The sequence below is a fragment of the Uloborus diversus genome, unplaced genomic scaffold (assembly GCF_026930045.1).
Source record: "Uloborus diversus isolate 005 unplaced genomic scaffold, Udiv.v.3.1 scaffold_333, whole genome shotgun sequence".
Classification (NCBI taxonomy): domain Eukaryota; kingdom Metazoa; phylum Arthropoda; class Arachnida; order Araneae; family Uloboridae; genus Uloborus; species Uloborus diversus.
The window spans coordinates 46,780-74,083 of record NW_026558498.1 but is presented as its reverse complement, the minus strand read 5'-3'; the positions used below and the strand labels follow the sequence as shown (position 1 = coordinate 74,083).

At 32.7% G+C, this 27,304-nt stretch overlaps 1 long non-coding RNA gene across 1 annotated transcript; it reads right to left on the bottom strand.

Moving 5' to 3' along the window:
- Positions 1 to 19,334: 19,334 nt before the first annotated feature.
- LOC129233320 (uncharacterized) lies at positions 19,335 to 25,015 on the bottom strand. Its single transcript, XR_008581451.1, has 3 exons — positions 24,709 to 25,015; positions 23,090 to 23,275; positions 19,335 to 19,633 (listed from the first exon to the last, which is right to left on the bottom strand). It is a non-coding gene; the product is annotated as an uncharacterized LOC129233320 (long non-coding RNA).
- Between the last annotated feature and the right edge of the window lie 2,289 nt (positions 25,016 to 27,304).

The window sequence follows — 27,304 nt, the reverse complement described above, 5'->3', positions numbered from 1 at the left end:
AAAACTATGGCGTTTAGCGCAAAAAGTGCGATATACAAAATAATCTACACTAAATTACGAACAAAAGGGTCCTAAGCATTATTTTGTTAAGTGAACGATTCCAGAGTTACGGCGGGTGCAAAAGTAGAAAATTTTCACATTTTAAAGATTTTTTGGAAAATTGAATTCTAACTACTACGTAAACAGAAATAATTAAACAATTTTATTAAAAAGTAATATTGTACAATCGTATTCTAGTTTAAAAGAAAATAAGAGGCACCACATGGGGTTAGAAACGTAGAAATACTGGGAACGAGAACCGGTTTTCTGCAATTTGCGTGAACTGTGATAAAGCACTTGAAGTTAGACTACTGGCTTCAAAAAAGATTAAGAACAAAACATTCAGAGATACACTTGAAAAGAAAGTTAGCTGTTCAGTCTCCAGCCTCTATTACCAAGTCTATGACAATTAACAACACCACTGTATGTGTGAACCCTAATACCAGGGGTGTTTGTGATCCAAAATTTCAGAAATTTCCGAAAATTCTGAGTTGACAACACATTTTAAAACTGAAAAATTATTTAAAAAAAACTTTAAAAATAATTTTCATCAATGATTTAAATGATTTTTGTATGCATATTTGAAGAGTTTTTACGGGGGAGGGAGAAGGGTCGAGCTTCCTCATAGTTTCAGAAAATTTCACACTGCCTTCAGAAAATTTTACTTGAGTCCACGTGCACCCCTGCCTAATGCTCTCTCACATCAGATGGTGTGCTCTGTAAGAAAATATGAGAGACTTGAAGAAATACTGTCGAACTCGCTTAAGTGAATAGCCATTTTGCCACGAAAAAATATTCTAATAAGCGGGATATTCCAAAAACCGGGAAAAAAACAACACATTACATTGGTTTGGTACATTGAAAATGTATCATATTAAGCGGGATATTCTTTTAACCGATATTCTAATAAGCGGGCTCAACTGTATTTCAATTTGAATTATGTGCATATCCTCCACCCTTGTTCGACAAATCTGGTTTGATAAGGAAGGAGAGCAAATCTCCATCAGTGTCTGTTTTGGATCCAGATTCAAATGAATCATCGGTCACCCCTTATTTAGAAAAAGTGTCCTACATCATTGATGCAGATCACCTTCTTCATCGTGTTTTCTGACTTTCCCAGCTACCTTCAGACAGATATGCTAGCAATACATAAATTACGTAATTGCTCATTATAGGCCAGCAACTTGTTTTTGATGAATACGAGCAAGGAACCACAAAAGATGAAGAACAATTACGTAGATCACGTTCTACCACTAACATTGAAGTCAAAGTTGAAGACTCAATCGATGTAACTATCAACCAAAGTGAATTTCTAGCTAACACTAAGAACAAAATGGGCCTTATTTCTCTCCTGACAATGTACTTGCAAAGAGGCGGTTGCACAGTTCATCAAGCATCGGGTGACGATGACTTATTTATAGTTTTAACAGCGATTGATAAAGCTAAGAATGGAGTTGAAGCTTATGTGATTGGTGATGACATGGACTTACTAGTCTTGTTGAATGTTCACACACCATCAGAAAACAAATTGAAAATGGTGGTACCAAAGAAAGGCAATTAGCAGGAGAAGGTATGCACTGTTTCGACATTCAGCGAAACATTGGAGATATGAAGAGTGTACTCTTTGCAATATACCCCTTCACAGGATGTGACAATGTACCATCTTCCTACAAGAAGGGGAACATTTTACCGTATAGGAAAGTGTAAGCCAACAACGCTCTTCGCACGAAGCTTCTAAGTCTTTAACGATTCTAAAGCTGATCCCAGTGCAGTGGCTGACGCAGGAAAGTATTTCTTTCTTGCGATGTCAGGAGCAAAGAATACTGAAGATCCAGAGCCCGATTAATGCAGGGGCACGTGGGGCACAGCCCCCTCCTCTTTGATTTCAGGGGGCCCAAAATCCCCCTAATTTATCATAGTAATTAAAATAAATGATAATTTCACTCAGAATCTAGAGTATAATGATATCATTGATATTTTTGCAAATGCTAAGACAAGGAAAAAAATCTATTATTTGTTGATAAAATTTTCCCTTAAAATTTTGATATCTTTTGCAAATCCCAAAACCCACCCCTTGTTTAGTCTGCATTTACTATTAAAAGTTATATCATACATAATTTTTATGTTTACGGTTTATAGGTACGGGCAAATTGTAACCACATCTTATATAATTATTATGCATTATCTCTTCTACTTTTTAAATGTACCTTTATACTACATTGTGATATGAGGTACCACCAAATTTAGCACAGCTATGTTAATACGCAAGTATTGAAATATTTTATTGCTTCTTTAATAGCATAAGGGGGAATATATTTGGGGGGGGGGGGCACAGAATGAATTTTGTATGAAAGTGTCTTCAAATATTTTGGGTCCCTCCGGGGGGGGGGGGGGGGCTGAAATAGAAATGTGCCCCATGTCCAATATCAGAATGATCGGGCTCTGTGAAGATCTAGATAGCTTTCGCTACCAGTGTTACTTGCAGGCTATTGCAAAGCAGCCCATACATTCATTGTTCAAGTTGGCTTACCCTCACTCAGGCAGCATTCATGTAGAACCTACCACCAGGTTCAGCAGCGGTTGAATGAGAAAAAGAATTTACCTCCAATGGGGGTGGAAGAAGATTCGTGAATACCTGAGGCTAATTACAACAATGCGTTCTGCAACTCCCTAGGAATTACTTTCCCTCATAGTGCGCGTTTAAAAAGCCGAATGCGTCCGTAACTGCGAGTGCAGAAGTAGTGTTCTAAACTGCTCAAGAATGTGCAGTAATTGCTCAGATCTAGGAAGTAATAACAGAGGCACTAATATCATAGAAGAAGATCTAGAAGAGGACGTATGCTTGAAGAGGAGGTATGCTTGAAGAGGACTGAATATTGGTGAATACTTTACATCACAATATGTCGCATTCAACATTCTACATTTTTATTAAATATTAGTATTGAACTCAGTTTACGAACGTCAAAAAGTTTGATAAAATATGGTTGCAATATACAGGCAAATATGCCTATTTTCTAAAGAAAAAATTTCAAAAGCTGCACTTATAAAAATGTTATTATTGAAAATGATATAACTATAAATCATAATTGTTATGAATTTTTATGATTTAAAATCATCTATGCTTAAAATATATTCATTCTTATTGCGGCATTGTCTAGAAAATGTCTTTCTCCGTGCCGCAGATTTATATAGGCACGGTCCATGAATGCTTCTTTTCCCTTAAAAGTAGAACCCCTTGAGTAGGTGGTGAGGTTGTCGTTCCTTCAAGGGCTAATCACAAACATATCACCGGCCCCATAAACCGCAATTTGCTTTTACAAAACACTCCTCATACAAAAAATTAGTTTCCTGAGTGATAATGAATTTTTTTTCCAAAAAATCTAAAAAAATACGAAAATTTTCTATTTTTCACCAGTTGGAACTCTGCAACCGTTCACTTAACAAAATAATGTTTAGGACCATTTTGTTCCAAATTTTGCACTTTTCGCGCTTGACACTATAATTTTCTAAATATTTCGGAAAAACTGATAAAAACTACGAATTTACCAACTCCCCCCCTCCCCCCAAAACCCGACGCTGAAAACGGTGTAACTTTTTACCAAACAATATGTAGACAGTATACAACAATTTGAAGTTAACGGGAAACTTTTACTTTGGATGTTGAGGTTAGGCCTTTTTTCGGTCTATTTGCACCGTACTAACACAGCGATCAATTTTCCGCGAAGCACGTGGCTCCATGTTCGCATACTTCTATTCTTCCATTACTTTAATTTATTTTAAACAGCTTTTCAATAAATGTAAAATCAAATGCTTATGCCTTTCTGATCCGATGTTTCCCTGAAATAAAGTTCACAAAAAGAAAAAAATAATAATCATAAAATAAATTATGAAAATGAAAAAAGCTGTCCTACATTTGCATATAAGAGCTTCCAAACTGAAAAATAATTGAAATATTTGAAAGATGCAAAAAGATTGATATCTTATGCACAGCAACCAATTTTCCGCGAAGCACGTGGCTCCATGTTTGCACTTTTTTATCGTTTTAATCTTTCATTTTTTTAACAGGTTTTCAACAAATATTCTATTTTAATTCAGAAGTAATTGAAAAGCAAATGTTTATCCCCTTCAAATTCGATACTTCCCACTGAAATTAAGTTCACAAAAGCAAAAAAAGAAGAAAAATAAAACTACATTTGCACAATAAAAAAAGTCTATTCTGTATTGATAGCTTCTGAACTAGGATAGAACTTTACAGCTTATTCTAGAATAGGAAAGTTTTGGATTTTTCAATTTTATTTTTATATGATAGAGTAACATGTATGAACATCATAGGTGAAAAAAATTTTGCGACACGATAATTAGTTTTTTTTAAATTAATTTTTAAAGTTCAAGCTCTTGTGACGTCAAATGGCATAGGAAGTGACGTCGTGCCCTCTTTCGATAGGGGGGAAGCCGAAGGTCACGCATTCGACTTCGAAGACGAAACGTAAAAGGCTTATCTCCTCGCATTTAACTCCTTGCGTTTCTGGAACATTAAACCTCTCATCCTCTCAAAAATATTCGAATATCATCATTGTTGTTACATGAGGAAGATTATTTAGATTGTGCTTTAACGAATCCGGTCTCCATAGTATGTTCAAAAGGATTATTGAATTTCTAAAAAATAAAAATATCAGCGCGCTCAAAATGTTCCTAACGAAAACAAGGGATCTTCGGCGGAAGGCTGCCCATTCGCGCCCTGTGACGTAGGCTCGTGACGTTTCAGAAGCGCGCACTTTTGCGCGTGGATTTTAAAAAATTCATTAAAAAATCAACCACGGTATTTTAAAATTCGGCGATGGTGAATTTTTTAGTTTTGAGGGTCAATTAACAATATCCAATAGCCAAAATATGAACATTTAATAGGTTGCAACTTCCCTATTGGCGACACAGAGGGCTTACGGACTATCCCCCTCCCCCTTAAGCTTCACACAATAGCTCTTTGAAAAAAAAAAAAAAAAACTGCACATAGGGGAGTGGTTTATTGCACCACTGACAAGCTCCTTTATTCCAGCCATTTTTCTGATCATTAGAAGCGATCTGATTGGTCAAGCTGCGTACGTTTGCAAAACGAAATTCCGCGAACTGAAATCGTTTCAAAGGGTGTCAAAAGTAGGATTTTTATAGCACTCGCGGAAAAAAAAAAGAGATTTTACAGGGTTCATACTCAAAATTACAAATAAAAAATAAGGAGTTTTTAAGGAGTTTTATTTCAATTTTTAAGGAGGTTGGTTTTTTGTCTAAATATCGTTATTTTTAAAATTCATACTTCGGAAAGAATGTGCAAACCTTTGTTCATCTTTTGCATTTAAGCAACACATTGCATGTATACATATACTAAGGTAAGGTTGTTAAAGAAATTACAGTAAAACCCCTTCCAACAGACACCTCTCTTATGCTGACGATTTTTCATTTCTCTGTTGCAAGGCAAACAACGTTATTAAACCCCTGTCCTGTGCACACCCCTCCATTACGGATCAAAAAAATATCCAGAGTAAGTATCTGCATTAGAGGGGTTTTACTGTTTATTTTAAAAAATCTTAAAGATGGCCAATGTATCATTAGAACGTCACAAAGAGCAAAAATTAAAACAAATATCTCCAAGTTTTTGTTTATTAAAATTCCTCCAACAGAACCTTCACAGCAACCTTTTATCAAAGAACTTTTATAAAAACATTACTAATATTAAACTTATCAAGTGTTAGGTACATAATTTTACACTATGCTATTTGATAATTAACAATCCCAAGTAAGTCAAAAGAAAAAATATAGAATATATTCTTTTTAAACAGATAAGAAACTATTAGACATCTAGCAAAAGCCAATAAAATGAGAACAAGTGAAAAAATTATTACATCATGCATATAATACGTTATGTATACCAAAAGCTGCCAAACCAACATAACATATGAGAATCTAACACAATAAAACTCCAATAATAATAACTGAAATAACCTGTGAAGTTCCTAGGCTGCATTACTGGAACATTTTTGCACATCATTTTCCTTCTCTTCTATTTGTACATTTATTTCAGCAATATCAATTTTCTTCTCTTTAATGCTTCTTCTTAAATTATTGGATTTGATGAATAAATTTATATTTTTTTCTGTCTCAGCCTTTGCCGAAAGATCATCAGCTTCAATTTCATACTCGTTCACATCTTTTTCCAAACAAGCTTTTTTCTTCTGTAAGTATTCTATTTCCTCTTTTAATGAGATTCTCTTTCTTTTCAAGTTGTCTGTTTCTTTCTCTATTTTTTGTTGCTCTAAGTATAGCATATATTTTGCACGTGCTGATGACACAGATACTCTCATTTCATTAGTGATTTTAACGTCAAAAATACTCCCAGCAATTCTGATCTTTTCACAAATTATTCGTTGAGAAATAAAAGAATTTTCTTTTAAATTTTCCACTTCTATAGCTTTATTTACAGAGAAGCCTCTTTCAACTGATGCCTGTCCATGTGAAAATATCATAAGCATTTTGAAAATGTCCCATAATTTGGAAAATTCTCCACACTTGAAATACTGGTAAAAATAATGTGTCTACTGAATCAACTTTATAGTTGAAGTTTTCAAAATCAAACTTATTTTTTTTAACAATTCTTTAACAATATCTTAATTAACTATACTCCTTTAAAATATCATCACCATCTTAGTCTCTAAAATTTAGAGACTAAATCATGAAAATAGAGACTTAAGAGAAACTAAAAAAAAAAAAAAAAGAGAAATAGCTAGAAAAGAGACTAGTTCCGAGGCCTGCTAGATTATACAGTTGTACAGTATTGTTCAAACTTTGTAAGAAACAGCCATTTTAAGTTTGAAAAAGAAATAAACTATAGATTTCTCATTCCAACAACTTTTTTTTAATTATAAGTGGTGCAGAAAACGAAAAGGTAGTGTATATTTTTTTTCCTGGCTAAACAGAAAAACAATATTCAGTAGAAGTAATTGGAGCCCACTTTGATTAGGATTTTCAAAGACTTATCTAATTATTTTCAAGGACTCTAGAATGAATAAAAATTTTTAATGCACTTCATTTGTACTTTCCAGTCTCTGATATTTTAGTACTCGATTGTAAATTTTTACAGTCCTGTTCTAACTTTTTGAGAAATAGCAATTTTAAATTTAAAAGAAAAAAGAAACCATAAATTTCTCATGACAACAACTTTTCTTCAGTTGCAAGTGGGGCAGAAAACGACAAGAAATGGAAGTAGTGTGTATTTTTTTCCGTGCTAAACAGATAGACAATATGCAGAAGAAGTAAGATAAAAGCAATCAATACAAAAGAATTTCCAAAATACTGCATTCGGGATTGAATAAATAGCAAGATATGAAATATGTGAGTCACAAAAATTTATTTCAAATAATATGTTACCAACGTGAGGACCATGATTTTTATTTTTAATACGTTATGTGGCAAGGAGCTGAATTTGACATATTTTGGCATTCCTCCCCCCTCTACCATTTGTTTGAAATTTTAAAATTTAAGGTTTGTAGCCACACGTTTCCAAATATTCAAGGTTTCCAAGCACTTAAAAATGAAATTAGTTTTTTCAAGCAATTTCCATTTTTAAGGAACGAATCCTTTTTTTGGGAGTTAGGGACCCACTTCAAAGCAGGGGCCCTAAGCAATAGCTTGTTTATCTTATAGGCGAATTCGGCCCCATTTGTAATTCATTCTTACCTACAAATTTTTGCTTGATTTTTTTTTTTGGTAATTTTTACGAAAATTCGTCAGTTTTTACTGTTAAAGGATTTTTACGATTTTACCAATCTTTGTTAGGTTTTTATAGACTTTTATGCACAAATATACTTTAAATGAGGACACAAATCATAACGAGTAGATCGTTCTGTTAGCGCAAATGGGAGGGGGGAGGGGAGTTTTTTCCCCTTTGCTTTAGGTTCTAATTTGTTAAAATAATTCTCAATTATTATAAGTGTTGCAGCTTAATGTATAGCTTGTTTAGCTTATATTTTCATTCCTACACTTGCCCAAATGGTTTTCAATCCAAAATAGTGAATTTAGACATTTTCAACACCCCAGTGACAGCTGTACTATTTGCATTTAATGTTTGTTTGTTTTTTTTTTTTTCCTTTTCTTTTCTCCCATCAGAAAAGAACATTCGCTTTTCTCTTCGTTTTCATTGAACTATTCAAAAAAAAAAAAGTCATAATTTTTTTGTTTTAAGATTTTGGAAGATGTGTTGTTACTATATATAAAATCCTCCCAAAACTGGGGGGCATTACCCCCTATAAATCCACCCATGCCCTTCTAAACTATTAAAAAAAATAGTATTTTTTTTTTTAATTTTTGGAAAATGTTACTAACATGAAGTCCTCCTAAAACTGGGGGGCATTGCCCCCCCCCATAAATCCGCCTATGCCCATTATGCCCATATAACCAAGATTAGCCTTCTCCCCGCCACTTTTTGTTTTGGAGGGGGAGCAACAGTGCCTTGACCTTTTTTTTTTTTTTCAAGGTGAGGCTAGGACTTCATACTATCACTCAGCGGCCCAAACAAAAAATAGTTTTAGGAGGGCACTCAATATGTTCTCGCTTCTGGTCGATGGAAGAGGAGGGGGAGGGTACGGGGTTCTCCCCAGAAATTTTTTTGATTTGTAGCACAAAGAACGCAGTTTTAGGCGGTCTCTGGCGATGCTACGGGGGAAAATTCTGAAGGCCTGCGGAAATTTTTAGAAATTGATATCTTAAAAATGCTATTATAAGCTGTATTTGTTGACGTTAGTGTAATAAAATGAATGGGCCTTTTCGAAGTTGCCCCCGAGGGCTTTTTTTTTAAAAAAAATAGAGCAAAATCCGTCACCCCTCCGCCCAATTTTTCGAAATTGAAGTTCTAAAAACGCAGATTTAGACTAACTTCGATAATGTTACGGGCAGGGATGTTCTGGGATTCTCCCCAAAAACTATTTTGAAATTAAAGTCCTAAAAACCGCAGTTTTAAAGAGATATTCAGTAATATTAGGTGGAGGGATGTAAACGCTCTCCACCTTAAAAAAATTTCGAAATTGTAGTTTTTCCTTTTTCGATTTCATACGGGAGCAGTTGGACCCTCATACGAAATTTTTTCGTAATTGAAATCTGTGGATCATATTTGGTAACGTTAGGATTTCAGCCGTTTTTCAAAATTGAAGCTCCATAAAAGCAATTTTTAACGATTTTCGATGTTTTCAGAAGGCAAGGCGTTAGATAATTGCCCATTGGAAATTTTTCAACATTGAAGCCCTGAAAACGAGTTTTGAGAAGCTCTTTAAAGGTCTTCGTGGTTGGATGGGGTTTGCTAAGTATAGCATTTTGAATACTTTCTTATTTTTAGACCGATAGGGAAAAAGGAAAAAAAATGGGGTGGAGACCGGTAAAAGAAATAGGGGTACTTGGACGTAATTACCAGATCAATAGTCAGTACCTTTTGATTATTTTTTATTTTAATGTTATTTTTAAAAAATCTATTCAGATTTTTTCCCAACATCAGGCAATTTTCGGAATGGAGGAGTTCGAGAATCCTCCCCAGAAAGGTAAAATGCAATTTCAGGTCATCTTTGGAGTCGTTTAAACGTAAGGAATGGTTTTAGGAATCTTCCTCCAAAACTAGTTCAAAATTTAAATCTTAAAGGCATGATATCAACTATTTTTGGTACAAACCTTAGTTAAAGGGTGTTGGTTCGGGGACCCTCTTTCAGAATTGTTTTGAAATTGATGTCTGAAAAAGGCCTAAAATGCGTTTTTAGGACATAAATTTCCATTGTTACTCAACCCAACCAAAACTTATTTTAAATTTCTTGCAGGGAACGAGTTAACAAAAGAAACATTTTGGAGACCCTTCTTTTCAAACTGACTTGTTGTTAAAATAACTTCGCTTAACCAAGACATGTTCTTTTCGTGAGTAAGGGGTACGGATCCCCTTGACCCTTTCTTAACACCATTGTTTGGTGCCATCAAATGCAGGGTTCCAAACTTTAATGATTCCCGGTACCTTTTGAAGAACTAAAATTTTCTAGTGGCATCCTCTAGTTTTATGTACATTGTTACTAAGGGCACTTCGCGGCACCCCTCACCTATTCCTGCGGTACCCAGTTCAGAAATCTCTGATCTAACGTATTATAATTATTATTACCACAATCATAGTTATTAATTCATTATTATTATTTTTTCTTTTTTGTAGCTAAAAGTTTAGAATTTATTTGTGAGCAACTAAAACCAAAATTAACTACCTTCATTTTTTTTTCCAGATTTTGGAGGGGGTCCGGGCCCCCTCAGCTCCTCCCTTATATACGCCCTTGGTTTTCTATCTTTGAGAATGATTGTTTTGATGGGAAATTTTGTTGTATTTTTTTTCCCCTAATTGAAACCTGATTGTTGAACCTGCGTCATTTGACAAAACTTTTATTTTCGATGTAGACCGTGCAAAGCCTGGCAATGCAGCTAGTCTATATAAATAAAACTGAGAATATATTTATATGTGTGTGTGTATGTTACCTATACAAATCCACAGTTTACGTCGGATCTCGACCAAATTTGCCAGGGAGGTACTTTTCGGAATGGAGGAGTTCGAGAATCCTCCCCAGAAAGGTAAAATGCAATTTCAGGTCATCTTTGGAGTCGTTTTAACGTAAGGAATGGTTTTAGGAATCTTCCTCCAAAACTTGTTCAAAATTTAAATCTTAAAGGCATGATATCAACTATTTTTGGTACAAACATTAGTTAAAGGGTGTTGGTACTTGGGCACCCAAGAACGTAGGAGGGTTTTCGAATGCAAAAAGTACCGAATCTTTCGAATTTCAATTTTAAAGGCCGAAAATGGCATTAAATTGCTCTCTCTAACCGAAATAATTGGTCGATCAGTTCGATTTTGGTGCCATTCAAAAGCCCGCGAAAAACACCGATACAGCTCATTCATTTCTTTCGAGTTTCACTAAAAGATACAAGCTGTTGTGTGCATCACATGACTTCCTTTTTACACCAATTTAAAGTTATTTCCCCATTAGTGGCAATTTTAATTTGATTCAATAGTTAACTCTCTAAATATCACTGGCCAGCCATATCAATGGCCAGATTGAAACTAGATTTAAAAAAACAAAACAAAAAAAAAAAAAAAAATTTTCTAAATCAATTTGAATTTAAATGTTTTTCGCAATCACGAGTTGCGACAGGACGCTACTCATTGGTTACTACCCCAATCACTTGTTTCTGGAAACTGTTCCTGTCGATCGGGGGCTGTGCTGTGTTATCGTCTCACTCGATTTGTCGGGTGGGGAAGACGAAGCGGTAGAAAGGGAAACCCATTTCGACGTTTTCCCCTATCGAGTCATTTTGAGGTGTGCTCGTTAAATCGCTGTCGACGCGCCCTAGCGGCCGAACAGGTTTTGCGTTCATTTTTCCTCGACAGCTGTCAGCAGGTGAGTGGCTATGGCATCTCGTCTGCTGATAGAATTGTTACGTTTATATTTGCAACGCTACCAACTGCGAAGCCAAAGAATTTTCCTGCGATCTTCAGAGGATCCTTTTGAGTTTTCTGATGCAAAATTTGTTAGCAATTTCAGGCTGTCCAAAGACTTAGTTAGGATGCTCTGCCAAGAATTAAAACATGATTTGCAGCCACATGGAAGCCAAAAGACTTGCATCAGCACAGAAAAAAAGGTGAGATATGTATTTTTAAAATGAATTCAGTATGTCAACTAATCTATTAACTTTGTGTTTCAAACAGTTATGATAGAAATGTATTATAATTAGAATGGAGAGCAATTTAATATTTATATTTTTGCATTTCAAAAGTTTGAAACGAAGAAAAAAAAATTTACTAAAACATCTGTATGCATGCATTTTTAGTACATTCTAATTAGAAACTACAAATCATTTAGCTTAGCTATATGACTTTCGATTGATTACTGTAATTTAACATTTCTTCTTACTTTATAGACTTAGGATGTTAACAAAGAAAAACACTAGGAACATTTTACAGTGGTGTTTTAAAATCTTTTGTTACAGTTGTGTTTTCACACTGTTTTATTAAATTCTTACTGCAAAATCTTGTTAAAGCTACCTTATACTAAGAATTGAATATAAATAGAATCATTAATGTCTAAAATAACATTTTCATGTTCTATGTGCTCTGAGATTCTTTGCTACAGGCTCGTATCAAAGCTCTGTAGCAAATGAATACTCATTGCAAATTCACAGGACTTCTGTTAGTAGATCAATTTCCCGAGTCTGCCGTGCTATCGAAAGGAGATTGCTGCGGGAATGGATAAGTTTCCCAACAGATACAAGGTATGTATTACTCTTGCCCTTAATGGTGTATTAATTATCAACAAAACATATGTTTGCTGTGCACAAGTTTCAGTGATAATTGCATTTGCAAAGCTATCCGGGCCGACAACCAAGTTGGAAACTAGGGGTCCGGTTAAGAACTAGAGACGTACCGAGTACTCTGTAACTACTCGGTACTCTACCAATTTACCAAGTACTTGGTTCTCAGCCAAATTTTGGTCAGGTGCTCAGCCAATACAGAGTTGTTGTAAAAAATTGAATATTGTTCAAAGCAGATTTTACAATTGATAAAAAAGTGCTAACATATAATATACTGCAATCATTCACAATTCAAATCCAAATTTTGAGAACAATGACGTTTGTTATATGCTTCAATGGAGTAAGTCTTATATTTTAATGCCCCAAAGGTAATGAAACTTATTTGTTAAAAATGGGGCTAAAAAGATAAGTACGGAAAATATGAAATTTTTATGTTATTAAATGGATTTTTGCCACTAACAAAATTATTTATAAGAAGCATAAAATGCCTTTTCATAAAATGTATAACAACTTTGAAAGCACAAATGTGCAGGAATACTGCAGACACATGTTTTGGCATTACAAGGAATGCTTTTTTTAATGCACAAAATGTGAGCTTATAGATTTAAAGACATCAGACAAAAGTCGGATCTTTTTCCATTCATTAGCTCACATTTTATGCACTGAAAAAGATGTTCCTTGTAAAGCAGAAACTCGTGTCTGCAGTGCTCCTGCACATTTGTTGCTTTTAATGTTGTTTTATTTGCTTTTAAAAATTATATACATTTGGCGTACTAAAAGTAAAAATTGATATAATTTGTTTTAATTTGAACTTGATTAATTTTACCTATTATGCATTTGTTTACTTTTAATTTAAAAAATAACTTATTTGTTGAATTATTGACACAAACGAAATCTTTTAATTAATGAACAACTAAATTTCAGCTGGAATTTTGTTTAAAAAAATATTACTTGTGTGGACATAGAGCTCTATACTACTATTCCAATGAGTTCAAAATTCGTCATGTGTGTGTCGGTGGTTCTTCTTAAAACATAATTGGTACTCAGTACTCGGCCGAGAAGTGAAAGGCCAAGTACTCGGTACGTCTCTAAGAACCATAGTACTGCCTTGGCCCTTACAGCTATTACCTCGGGGGAAGACGAGTCTTCCCCTCTTAATCGTGTTACAGAAATATTGATAATTGAATACCAGAAATATAAATTTATGGTAGAAAAAAAAAATCCTATAGCACTAATGTTGAATTTCCTCGCTTTAAGAAATATTTTTCGTCTATACCTCTCTTAATCAAGTTTTTTGAGCGAAACTCTTTTTTTTCAAGTGGAATTTTTAGTCACTTTCTTGCAAAAGTAAAACCAAGCACAAAAGGGCCTAACCGTAACCTTAGTTGTCTTCTAGCTGTAATCTTATTCAAGGCTGTAAAATTCATCCAGGGGTTGGTGTTTAGGAAGTTGGAAGAATTGGACAACATGCAGTAAGCAGGGAGTGAAATGTTTCTTTGATTGCTTCTCTGCTCCTCTCCAGTCCCGTCTCATCTAATGCCACAACAGCTCTGCTCCTTTGTGTATAGAAAAGTGATTCCCTGGGCTTTTTATTTCTTGTTATTGAAAGAGACATTTGTCAATAACAATGTTAGACTTGGTTCAACTTTTGACAAGTACGAAAATGCTTTTTTCTGAATGACTGTTGATTTTCTCCTCTGCCTCGGACTGATTGTGTAGTAAAATGGGCGCAAAAGGATTTATAAAAATATACATATATTGTGAAAGAATTTGAATTTCCATAACTCAGGTTTTGAGAGTGAATCAAAACTGAGGAAGAGGCCTTTTAGAAAGGATGAACCTAAGTAAACAGACATTTTTTATGTATTCATTTATATAGTATGTGTGTAATTTTTTTATAATTCATACAGAAACATTAAATATTTTAATTTTAATGAAATGCATGTCAAAATTTGAGTAATGAAAAATCATTTTCCATTTATCGTAGTAATAATGAACATTCTACCAGCAAAATATCTCAAAAGATGGGTTTCTTGTATTATACGTGTAATCAAATATCCCGCTTAATCGAATAAGGCATGTTGGAACCGTTGATATTTGTTTAAGCTGGGCTGACTGTACTTGCATCTCATGAGTGATCTTTTACAGTTCAAACATTAATATGTTTAACCATTTTTAATTCAACAGTGATTACAAAAGTAATTTCTTTTTTTAAACAATAGAAGTCTACAAAAGAGGAAGACTGAATTTTATCAGTTTGCACAATTACCAGGGGTCATAGGTGCGATAGATTTGCACCCACGTCGAAATTGTCAAGCCACCTATTGAAGATGACCTCTACCCAGAACACGTTTTTGTAAATCGACATGGAAATCACTCTGTAAATGTTCAGATGGTAAGGATTCTACTCTCTTAAATAAACTCTTAAATGTAACTAATTTTTCTAAAATCATGAAATACAAATAAAGCTTCAGCAATTACATCTTGTACACCTCATGTAAACAGATATTTGTTGCCCACTGCAACAAGTTCACAAGACAATTGCTCGTCTTGGAGCAGACAAAAAAATGTATGGGCTAAAAGAAAAAATACGATTTTTTTGACGAAATGATTTAAATGCATTTCTAATATCATTTACTCAAATACTATTCATGTTCTTAATTTTACTAAATGTTTTTCTGACCATCCTTATAGGTCTGTGATGCAAAGCTCAGGATTCTGAACGTCAATGCCAAATTTCCGGGTGCTTCCCACGACTCCTTTATTTGGAGAAATTGTTCCTTAAAGAGAAAGTTAAGGGACGTGGTGGAAACTGATACCAATGCTTGGCTAATAGGTAATTTTTTTTTTACAAATTTTGAAATTGCACTTTACACTTAGACTGTTTTACACTGTTGATTTCTGAATTTGCTCATATTGTGACACAGTCGAGTGCTGCAAATTATTGTCAATATACATGTATATGAGCAATTTTGTATGTTTTATTTTGAAGGTGACAGTGGATATCCGTGCGAACGATGGCTCATGCCTCCCGTTAAAAAGCGAAGGCTAGATCCGCAAGAGGAGCGCTACAATAAAAAGCATGCAAAAACAAGGAACCCCATTGAAAGGTGCTTTGGTGTGCTGAAATCAAGATTCAGGTTAGCTTTGAAAACAATATTTTACTTTTCAAAAATCCTTAGTATTTCCCAAAAGGCATTCCAATGAGCGTTTATTTCATTTGAATTGCATAAATGAAACTATTGATAAGTGGAATTGGGTCTATTTAAATACAAAATTTAAAATTTGCAAATGTGTTATTTTCCCAAGTCATAAAAATTCGGAGAAATGTGCTCATACTCTATTGTTTATTAATTTACTAGCTTTTGCACAGTCTACCTCAAAAATAAATTTAAACAAATAAAGTTATATCAAGTGACACGAGGTCAAGCTTGAAAAAAATATATGAATTTTCCCCGACAGATTGCAGAAAAATAACACAAAAGGAAGAAAAAGGGGATTGATGCAGTTTTTAAAAAATTAAGGACTTTTTAAGGGTATTTTAGGGACCTTAATTTTGCTTGATGAAATTAAGGGTTTCTTAAGAAAGTACAAACCCTGTTTTAGGGACTTGGTGGTTTAGTTTGCAGAGGAAAAAAATCTTCTGAAGGGGTATTATTTGCAGGCTTTCGCCTTTAACTAAAATCATACCGATTGGACACTTTCTTCAAGTAGAATAGCCATTTAATGCCATTTTCGGGTCCTTCAATTAAAATTCGAATGGTTCAGCGCTATTTTAGCGTTTGAAAAACCACTTTACGCTCCTTCTCAGGCATGCAAGTACCTCCCTGCCAAATTTGGTTGAGATCCGACGTAAATTGGATTCGTGTAGAGAACATACATATAAATATGTATATTCTTTTATTTATGCATATTAACATAAATGAATCCAATTTTTTTCTCATTGTAATTACTGTGATACATAAACATTTAAAATATAATTATACTTTTCTAATAAACAAATTATATTAATCTAGGTGTCTCATTCAGGACAGAAAACTGCATCACCATCCAGTTGTGGCGGCAAGGATAGTAAATGCATGTGCTGTGTTGCACAACATGTGCATACTTCACGATATTGAAGATCCGGACGATATTAGCAGCGAAATCACTGAAAGAGAAATTCAGGATAGTACTGGTGATGATGATGATGATGATGATGATTATTATTATTTATCTACATCACCAGATGCAAATGGCTATGCAACACAGCAGCGGCTGATCAGCATGCTTGGGAATATTTAAATTATAACTAGTTTTTAAATATTTGTTTTCCTTTTTTGCAGTTTAGTAAAATAAATAAGCTTAATAATTATAATGTTCATTGTGATTTTGAAGTATTCTGATTTATTTTTTGTACATTAATCTATTTTTTTGTGTATTAGCCCAGCCTTTTTTTGTATATTAATCAAGATTTATTTGATATAAGAAAGAGTGTAGTAACCTGATTAATTTTGCTACAGATTATTAACCAGATTTACTTTGCTGTTCAATTTTTTACTTAATTAAAATTATAGCTAGTAATTTTTGTTTTCAAATAAATTTTTAAAATATCCATTTTTGTTTTATATATTTTGTGCTCTGAAACTGTAAATCTTATTAAACTAATAAGTTTCATTATATGCTCAAATGTTAGAATTTTTACTTTGGCAGTATCAGAAAATATTTTTTCACCCTGGTGCTCTTTTATCTTACAAAAAAAAAAAAGAATCCAAGAAACAAAATTTTTTAGAGATGGATGGATGTAATAGTTTGAAATTTACATATAAACAGACACTGAAAAGCTTTTTGAAAAGCTTTGCTGAAAGTAGCTTTTGCAACCTTAAAACGCTTGCATGCAATAATTTACCACTTTTCATGTCTTAATTTTGTCAAGTTTTTTTTTTTTTTTTTGTTATCAATCTTGATGCAAAAAATCTTTTATTTTTTCTCCAGGTTAAAATTAACTGTTTCAAGTACTTAACCCATCAAACAGCCCTGAAACTAATATATTTGTGCGATAAGTAGTATACAAATTGGCATACCCCTAGTTATTAATGAAGAAAATACTTTTTTCATTTCCATTGTTCTAACATTTTTTCATTAAACCATATAAAATATCTTCAAGCTGAAATTGGAGAAAAGTATGGGAGATATGTACATATATAGTAATATGCGAAAGCAACAAATTTCATAAATTTGAAGTTAAGTTGAACCAGCTTAAAATGCTTTAACCAGTGGCGGATCCAGCCGATTGTTTTGGGAGGGGCCATCCGAAATTTTTGAATAAACTCCCCAGGGCCAAATTTAGCTCTATGCCGACCCTAGGCAAATTTGAAATCTGCCACCCCCTTCCCCCGAAAAGAAGCAAAATATCCTTGACTCAAAAAAAAAAAAAAACGTAAAAAAGTGTTTCCCAGATTCAAACTGTCCAACTTATGAAGAAATGATGGCGTTTCACATTCTGAGGCGCCCCGATGAAATGATCACAGCGATCTCCCAAAAAAATTTTTATTCGGCAAATTTTGCTGACGATTCGGCAAATGCAGTACTGAAAAACATTTGACTTTCATAAGATGTGTGAAAGTAATCATTATTAAATTACAAGAAAAAATTGTCTCTGTGGAAAATGAAAGAATGCTAATATTTTACTTTTAAGAATAACAATTTAATTCAAAAAATGTGTATTATACTAGCAAATTTGCAGCCCCTGAAAAGCTTGCCGCCCTCGGCAGCTGCCAAATCTGCTTATTGGGAAATTGGGCCCTTATAACTCCCCAGAAATGTTATTAAAATGAAGTTTTAAAATCTCAATTTTCCGGGCATTGAGACATTAGGTGAGGGGGTGGATTTAGGAATCTCCCTCGAAAATGTTTCAAAATTTAAATTTCGGAGTAATTTTTGAAAATTAGGAAACTAAAAACGCATTTTGTCTATTTTTGATGATGTACGGAGAAAGGTCAGGTTTCGGGCGCTGGCCCCAAAATACTTTTTGAAAATAAAGCTTAGAAAACAAAATATTCGGTCATTATACATTGTGAAATTAGAAGAGGAGGGGTGCTCTTCTAGCTCTTCAGCTGTTCACCCTAAAAATGCACCTCTAGGTAATGTTTGCTTACATTTAAGGAAGTGTGAAGGTGCTTAGAATCCTTCCTTCCTGGGAATATTTTGCCTTTGAGGCTCTAAAAATTCAATTTTTAACTATATTTTTACATATTTTAGAAAGGGATGGAAGATTCATGAGCTCCTTCAAAAAAACCTCCTTTTAAAACTATTATCACGATATAAACTAGGGAGGGAGGGGGTCTTATCAAAACTCGTTTGTAATTAAAGTCCCAAAAAAATTCATTTAAGTTGCTTTTTAGCAAGTTAAGTGATAAGGGTTGGATAAGCTAGTTTCCGTTGACATTTTTTCCAAATAAAAGACTTAAAATGCAATTTTTTTTGCTACATTTCAAGGCATTTGTGAAAGGGCATGGGAAAAGGGGGTTCGCCCCCTAGTTTCGAAATTAAAGCCATAAAAACGAAAATTTAGGCTCTCTTTGGTCTTGTAAACAATAGGTATACGCTGAGAACAGCAGCATTTAGAGATCGTTCAAGTGTCTGTAGTTGGAATCAAGAAATGATGTAAAAGATGGAGAAAAATTTCGGAAATAAAAGTTTTGTTTTGAGGATAGGGATATCTCCCAATTAAGGCCTATACTTCTTTTTCAGTAAAATACATGTGTTAAATTTTGCTATCTTCTCATAATATTTTTTTCTTTTTTTTTCCTTAAAAAAATTCCTACAATCACAAGGCTTTGGGAGGGGCCATGGCCCCCATGGCCCCCCTCTAGATCCGCCCCTGGCTTTAACTCCTATCAATAATAATCTGAGAATGCAATAAGGTAAAAAATAATAACAAACTGATATAATTTTTCAAATTTTATTAAATATTCTATCGAGCGAAGCATACAGCAGATTGCCTACATGCGTTACGGCGCGTGTAATACTTTCACCATTCTGGTTTATTGTTTTAGTCAGATTGTCTATCGACGAAACTAAATTATCAATTTTTTGGCAGATTTTCTGCATTCCTTCATCCTGCATGTTCTCTAGAGAATGAATCCTTTCATCCAAATGATTTGTAGGGGTCTCTACTCTCCTTTTTTTTGGAGGCACTCCCATCCTGGCTCATTGGCCTCTTTGGTGTCTGTGAGACTTCTGCAATCTATGACACAGAAAGGGAGAAAAAAGTACATTAGTCAACAATGAAAGCATTTTTACTTCTTACTATTATGTTACATTCTAATTTTAGTTAGCATAGATAAAAATTAAATGTACAATAAACTCCTGATTATCTTGATAATCCACTAATAGGTAATAAATGGTACTAGTGTATCCAATACCTTAAAAAAAATCAATAACACACCATACATTTAAACTAGCTCACACGATATAATGTAAAAAATAAAAGTCAAATAATAATAATTATTATTGCAAACAGATTAACTGAAACATATCAATCTATATTAAATCTTATCTGATCTAAGCATATATCCCAAAACATGCAAGAAATACATTTGTTTTTTGCTCCCTATGAAAAATATCCGGATATAATTACTCTCTTCAATATTGGGTTCTATTTTTGTTAAATTTAATATAGAAGTATATGGCCTGATATAATAATTATTATATCTAGTATATACATTTTATAAAATTTAAACAAGCAAGTTTGAATAAATAAAAATCCTAAATTCCCAACCCTAATATTTATTAACGGTCACCAGACTAAACATTAAACAACAACAAACAGGACATTTAAGTTTTTAAAAATCTGTCCTAAAATATATTTTAAACATGAGTCAGCAGACATGACGAAAAATACAAAGAATATTTCTATTAATTCTATTTCTACTCTTTTAACAAACATTCAAAGGAACAGTCAAAATATATAAATTTCTAAATAAGTCTCTGACCTTTCTAGGAATTATAAACCATAAACTTTTTACACCTCATACATCTATACCCTCCAACACACAAGATATAATAAAAGCTGCTAGCTGAGAAATTATCGATATAATTTTTAAATTCAAATTATTTCATTGCCAGAAAAAGTTGAAAACCTACTTCATATTCAAATAAGTACTTGCATTGAAAAATTCTTTTTGTGTTTCATAATAAAGTTCTGAAAAAAAGGCACAAAATTTTCACGTCTTCTTTCCATGGCGCAAAGTGAAAAGTAAAATATTTTTCTTTGAAAATATTTCCTATCTGATCATTAAAATTATTTTTGATCAAGCGAATAAGTTATGACAATAAAGGAGGAAGAAATGAAAACAGTAGAACTAACAAATAAATAAGTTAATATATATGAGAATCAATAAATGAGTGAATGTATACAAAATAAGGTACATTCATGAGTAAATATGAATCCTTAAAAGAGGGCAATTACCAAATTAATAATTTTTCAAATTAAAAATTGAAAAAAAAAGTGATTTCATAAATAAAAGAACATGAGCAAGTAAAAGAAATGAACTATTTGACTTTGCCCTTTGTGCATTTCAGTAATTGTACAAAGTTTTTTAAAAAAAAAAAGCATAATTAAATACATTATTTATATTAGTATTAATTAAATAAATACTGCACTGAATATTAGGGTTCAATTTACATTATAAATGTAAACGATTTATTTTATAGTTAAAAAATAATATTTAAATCACAACAAAACATTGCAACCAAAGTATCAACTTTTTATAATTGCAATTCTTTCTCATGTTCTTTGGTCTGAGTCAACTGATTTTTGTTTCCAATAAGCGAATAATTTTGGGCTTTTGTAATAGGATTGGTTTTGGATCTTTAAGATCTGGTCCGATTAACCGGTGGTCAAATTAAGTGGATTCCGCTAAATTAACACTTGCTTTTATAATCAAAGACAACTTTTTACTGACTTGAGTAGCCTATATGTGTTAAAGCATGCGGAACAACCGTGATTTCTCGAATATCTCGGGACGGGGCAAAAAATCAAGACGTCGAGTTCTTGAGTTAACAAGGTTTCTCACAATTACACACATGTACGCTATATGCATTTATCCATGTACTATGGGACGAGTACGTTTGAATTTTTAAAATTGTTGAAAGTGTACAGGATGAGATTTTGAAATGAACAACAATTTCACATTTGTTTTGTCATCAAAACTTTTCTAAAAACATTTTGTAGGCGGCAAAGTAGAAGGATTAACACATTTTCCTTTTTTGCTTGGAAACCGACGAAAAAAAGACCCCCGCCTTCTAAGTGGACAGTATGTTCAAAAGAAATGCACATAGTACAAACATTCTAAACTCTGGAGTTTGTCTCTGGAACTGGCTTTACCACAAAAATTGCCAAAGAAAAATTATTGAAACTTGCCTCTGTGCAAAGATTTCGACACATCAAGGGTTTTGGAAAAGGAATTAAGAAAACTGGAAAATACATAGCATTTTTTATGGAAAATGCAAGGGATTTTTTTTCCCTGAACATTTAGGGTTTCAAGTAGAGACGTACCAAGTACTCGGTAACTACTCGGTACTCGGCCAATTTGCCCAGTACTCGGTACTCGGCCAAATTTTTATCAGATACTCGGCCAATACCGAGTAGTTGCAAAAAATTGAATATTGTCCAAGACAGAAATTAAAATTTATAAAAAGGTGCTAGCATATATAATATTCTGTAATCATTTACAAATTTACAAGTCAAATTTAAATTTTGGAATAATGAAGTTTGTAATGCTTCAATGGAATAAATCTTTATTTTAATGTCCCCAAAGTTAATAAAACGTATTTATTAAAAATTGTGCAAAAAAGTTAAACATAGAAAATGGAATTTTTATATTAAAAATGGATTTTTGCTACAAACAAAAATTAGTTATAAGAAAAATACTTTTGCTTAAAAAATAAAAGAAAATAAAACGTTAAAAGCACATTGCAGGGACACTGCAGACATGTGTTTTAGCGTTACAAGGAATTCCTTTTTCAATGCACAAAAGTGAAGATTTAAAGGCATCCGACAAAAGTCGGATTTTTTTGTTGAATGTCTTTACATTCTTTAGCTCACATTTTATGTGCTGAAAAAGACATTCCTTATTCCGCAGAAACACGTGTCTGCAGTGTTCCTGCGCATTTGTTTTATTTGCTTTTAAAAATTATTTATGTTTGGCGGACTAGAGAACTATCATAGATCGGTATGATTTATTTTAATTTCAACTTGATTAATCATACCTTTTATTTATTTTTAATTTTAAAAATAAATTTTTTGCAAAATTTTTGCCATAATCAAATTTTTTTAAATAATGCGTAGTTAAATTTCAGCAGGAATTTAATTTTAAAAACTATTATATGGACAAGGCAGTCTGTACTATTATTCTAATAAGTTCAAAATTCATTACATATGTGTCTGTGGTTTTTCTTAAAACATAATTGCTACTCGGTAACTCGGCCGATTAATGAAATGCCAAGTACTCGGTAACTCGGCCAAAGTGCTACTCAGTACGTCTCTAGTTTCAAGATATCAAGGTTTGGCGGCCAGATAGGTGGTGACCAAAAACAGGGTAAAAATTTTACCATTTCACTTTGAGCCACATTCCCTACTTGGAAAATTATAAGTTTTATTTTGAAAAGAAATTTAAGTGATAATCATAAAGAAGCTTACCTCCTCATCACTTGCAGGGTCTGGGACATTCATCCCTGTAATAGCTATCCCAGCTATAAGTGCCACACACCTTTCCTCCAAGGAACTCAACGATTTGGATGTGGATGGCCCACCACCCGTTTTATTCCTTGAGGCAGCAATATCTGCTGCCTTCTTTTTAACCGCGGACTTCCAATCCGTCCATGCCTGGAAATAAAAGCCATATTAATAAAACATATTAAAAAACTTATAAATGTTTTATACATATTACTTAGAAATTTTAAATAAATATTAAAATAAATTAACAAAGAAAAACTATCTTCGTACTGCTCTTGGGCAAGTTATTAAACGATTCATATAAGACCAATTTCAATAATATTAGCAATATATATACTTATTTACAATTAACAGTTAATAGAGCATGATTATTATTTTTTCATGGTCCTATAGTTTCATAAAAAATGTTTTCTTTCATTCTTTGAAGTTTTAAAGCATTTCCTTATAATGACAACGCAAATGAAATACTGAAAAATGATATAGACATGAGTTAAACCTATAAGGGAAAATATGATAGAAAATGGGGAAGTAAACAGAAAGCAAGGTTTGTCTCAAATGCTAAGCATGTTAATATGTTTTATATAAGACAGCATATTTTCGGAATTAATTAACAAACTTCTTTGTTGTTTCATTATTCTTCATCTTTTTCTTAAAACAACTTCTTGATTTTAGAGAAAAATAAAAGAACAGGGAAAAAAACGATGACATTCCGAATTAATTCTGTTTTTTTTTTAAATACCTATTGGTGCTCTTGTGATCGCAACTGTGTTTTGAAATCAAAACTCTAGCTTAGATATTTAACATCGATATATATAGTTGAATCTTTGATGAGCAATAAATTTTAATGTCTTGTGTGTTAACCATTTTATCAGTTGTCATTTTTTTTTTCAGCATCTTTACAATGATTTTTTTTTCATCTACAAATCAACGATTCAAATAATTTCCTCAGTTATTACGTTCACTCACTAAGTATTTCATTAGTAATTGTTACTGGATTACATTGCGAAGAGTCCAAAGTTTCCGCTTTTGAAAACTGTCCACTTGAAAAAAATATATAACGTTTGAAAATTTAAAAAAAAAATAATTTTCATTAGGTGTGCAAGTAATTATTATTAAATTTCAAGAAAATTGGTCTCCGTGGAAAATAAAAGAATGCAAATATTTTACTTTCAAGAATAAAAAATTTTAAAATGTGTGGTTAAAGCAAAATTTGCCGCCCATGAAAATTTTCCAGCAATAGGCAGCTGCCTACTCTGCCCAATGGGAAATAATGCTTTTTGGTGTAAAAAATTTTGGTTATTTTAAAGAATGATGCTATAATTTTATCACAATTAGCAAAATGACTAATACCATACAGATGATAGCAAAAAAAAAAAAAAAAATGCATTTATTCAAGATCCTCTGGACATAATAACAATTTAAGAATAATATGCTCTAATTAGATCATTAGGAAGGAAACGAATGTATTTTTTTTTTTTTTTTTAATTTGACGATGAGATAAAATGTTAGATAGTAATTACAGATGAAAAAATGTTTAATGAAATATACTAAACGAAGAATTAAAAAATATTTTTTCAACTTACCTTAATCCACTTCTTGGTTGTCTTGACGCAGTCTCCTTGGGCGTTAAGGCTGCTCTTCAGGAGGTAATAGCTGACGGCGAAATGAAACCGCAGCTTTTTACAGACCCTTCCAAGGAAATTCTAGTTCTTTCCCTCTTGAGTCTTGACTACATAGGTAAAAGAAAAATAACTCAGTGTAAAAGGCGCGGCATTTTGCAATCCCGCTTGTGATATTAATTTATTTGCATTCGCACTAAAATTAATTTTTGAAACGAAGATTTTTTTCCCCATTAATACGGTTCCTGATCTCATCTAGGAAAAATTAACGAATGAATGAATATTTGCAATAAATAAATTTATAAATTCGTTTTATTTTTAGAAAAATGTTCGTTATTGAAAATTGATAATATCAAAAAAGGAAGGAAAAAAAAGATAGCATGCATGACCACACTGAATTTTAACGAAATGAACTCCAAATTCTAACCAAAAAATATTCTTTAAAAATGGATGATCCTACTTAATAAATTTGAAAAATCGAGTGCCGAATAAAAGTGGGGACTAACTAGTTATCGGTTGGCGAAATTCTTTCACTTCCTCTGCCTGTTTGCCACTCTCCCCAACCTCATCCGAGTTGCCAGAAAACATTCTTCTTAAAAATAAAACTAGATCCTCTTTGCATAGTAAATACTTGATTGTACAATAAACATTAATGCCTTTAATTAGTTACATTAACCTTTATTTGAACTGATAATATTTATATTTTAGTGCTAAATTAAATACTACTTTGTTGGTTAGTTACCTGTTTTACAAATGCAGTGGCGGCTAGAAAATATGTGGCTACTATAATTGCCTTTTCTCACCACTGGTGACCAGAAAATTCCCCTAATCTTTATCTTTGAATCCTTTTCTTTTTGAAAAAATATTTATTTATTTATCTAATTACTATATGCAGATGAGAAGGCTACGATAGTATTTCTCAAGGGGTTGTTATGGTGAAAGCTCTTTCAAATTGAGCATAACAACGGCCAAGTCGCGGACGGCTACGGATAAGGATTTCCTGAATTTGAAAAATTAAAGGTTTTTCTGTGATCTTTGTTTGTATGCAGGGGTGCTCACCCTGCTCCAAGCTCAAAGGCAAAAATCACCCCTTCCCCCACTCTCAATATTTGTAAACTATCTTGCGTTGAAATTTTGGAATAAAGCTAAACCTAGCACTTTTAGCGTCTCAAATTACCAGTTACTAAATTCGCAAAATACATGAGGTATTACATACACTATATGACCAAAAGTTTTGGGACACTTTTGGAAATTCACAATTTTACGGATTTCTCGAGAAATAAAAGACAAATTGCTCTCTGCTCTGTAATTTTTTTCACATGAAAAGTATACTCCCAGACGTCAAATCCAATAACAATTAAGTCTGCTATTCATTTAGGGGACCAGCAACAAATAATCCGTTCTTATCATGAATCACTCTGCAACGATGGCAGGAAAGTGTTGCCAGTTTGCTAACGATCCCTTACCATTCGTCGCCTATCCTAGAATTATAGAAATTCGGCTCATTAGATCGCTGATAACTTTTTAAATTTTAAAGAAATTGCGGTGGAATTTTTTTCATGGATTGTAGGATGTATCTGAGCTTTGGATTATGAACGTTATGAATTGCTATCCTTCGTGGATGCGCAGTGAAAAATTAATAGCTTTAATTGTTCATATTAATGTTCAATATTTTAACTTCAAATTTTATTATTATGTTTCTCTAAAATGCTGTCAAATATTTTAAAAGTTTAGTAACGTTTGACGAAATACTCTGCGTAATATATGAGGCGAAAACCTTCAAAAATATTTTGCATTTTTGAAAGAAATGCTTATATTTCCGTGGGTATAAGAGATACTTTCACAAAAATATAAAAATAAGTTTTTGATAGATTTTTAACTCATTTCTGAAAATTATAGCTTATTCCCAGCAATTTACAATGAAAAATGATCAAAAAACCTTTTTTTTCCCCTCAATTTGTTGTTGGTCCCCTAAATGAATAGCAGACTTAATTTTTATACGAAAAGACAACTAGAGTATATATTTTATGAAAAACAAATTATAGAGCAATTGGTCTATTATTTCTCGAGAAATCCCTAAAAATGTGAATTTTTGAAAGTGTCCCAATATTTTTGGTCACATAGTGTATAGTGCTTCTGCTTCAACACTATGAGTTTTTATTAAAATTTTCTAATAAGTCTTGTGAGTGTTTGATCCTCGTTAGTTGTCATAATAAATATTAAAGGTTGTCCTTTTTCTCAGGAGGCACGAAAATATTACCTAAATGTATATCTGCCTGAAAAAAAAAAAAAAAAAAAAAAAAAACTCGAAATACTTAGGAGAAAAAAATCTCAATGCCTCGCTCTGCCAGATTTTAAAGTTTTTAGCGCTCTGCCTCGTTTTCATGCATCTTGCATTTAATGAATCAATAATAAAAGAAAATAAAAAAAAGGGGCAAGAAACAGATTTGCAGGAAATACATAAAGTTACAACAAAAATGAAAATGAACAGCTTACATTTAGGAAAGCAATTATAAGTACAAGTAAGGGTATTTCACATTTAAAAAAAAAAAAAAAAAAA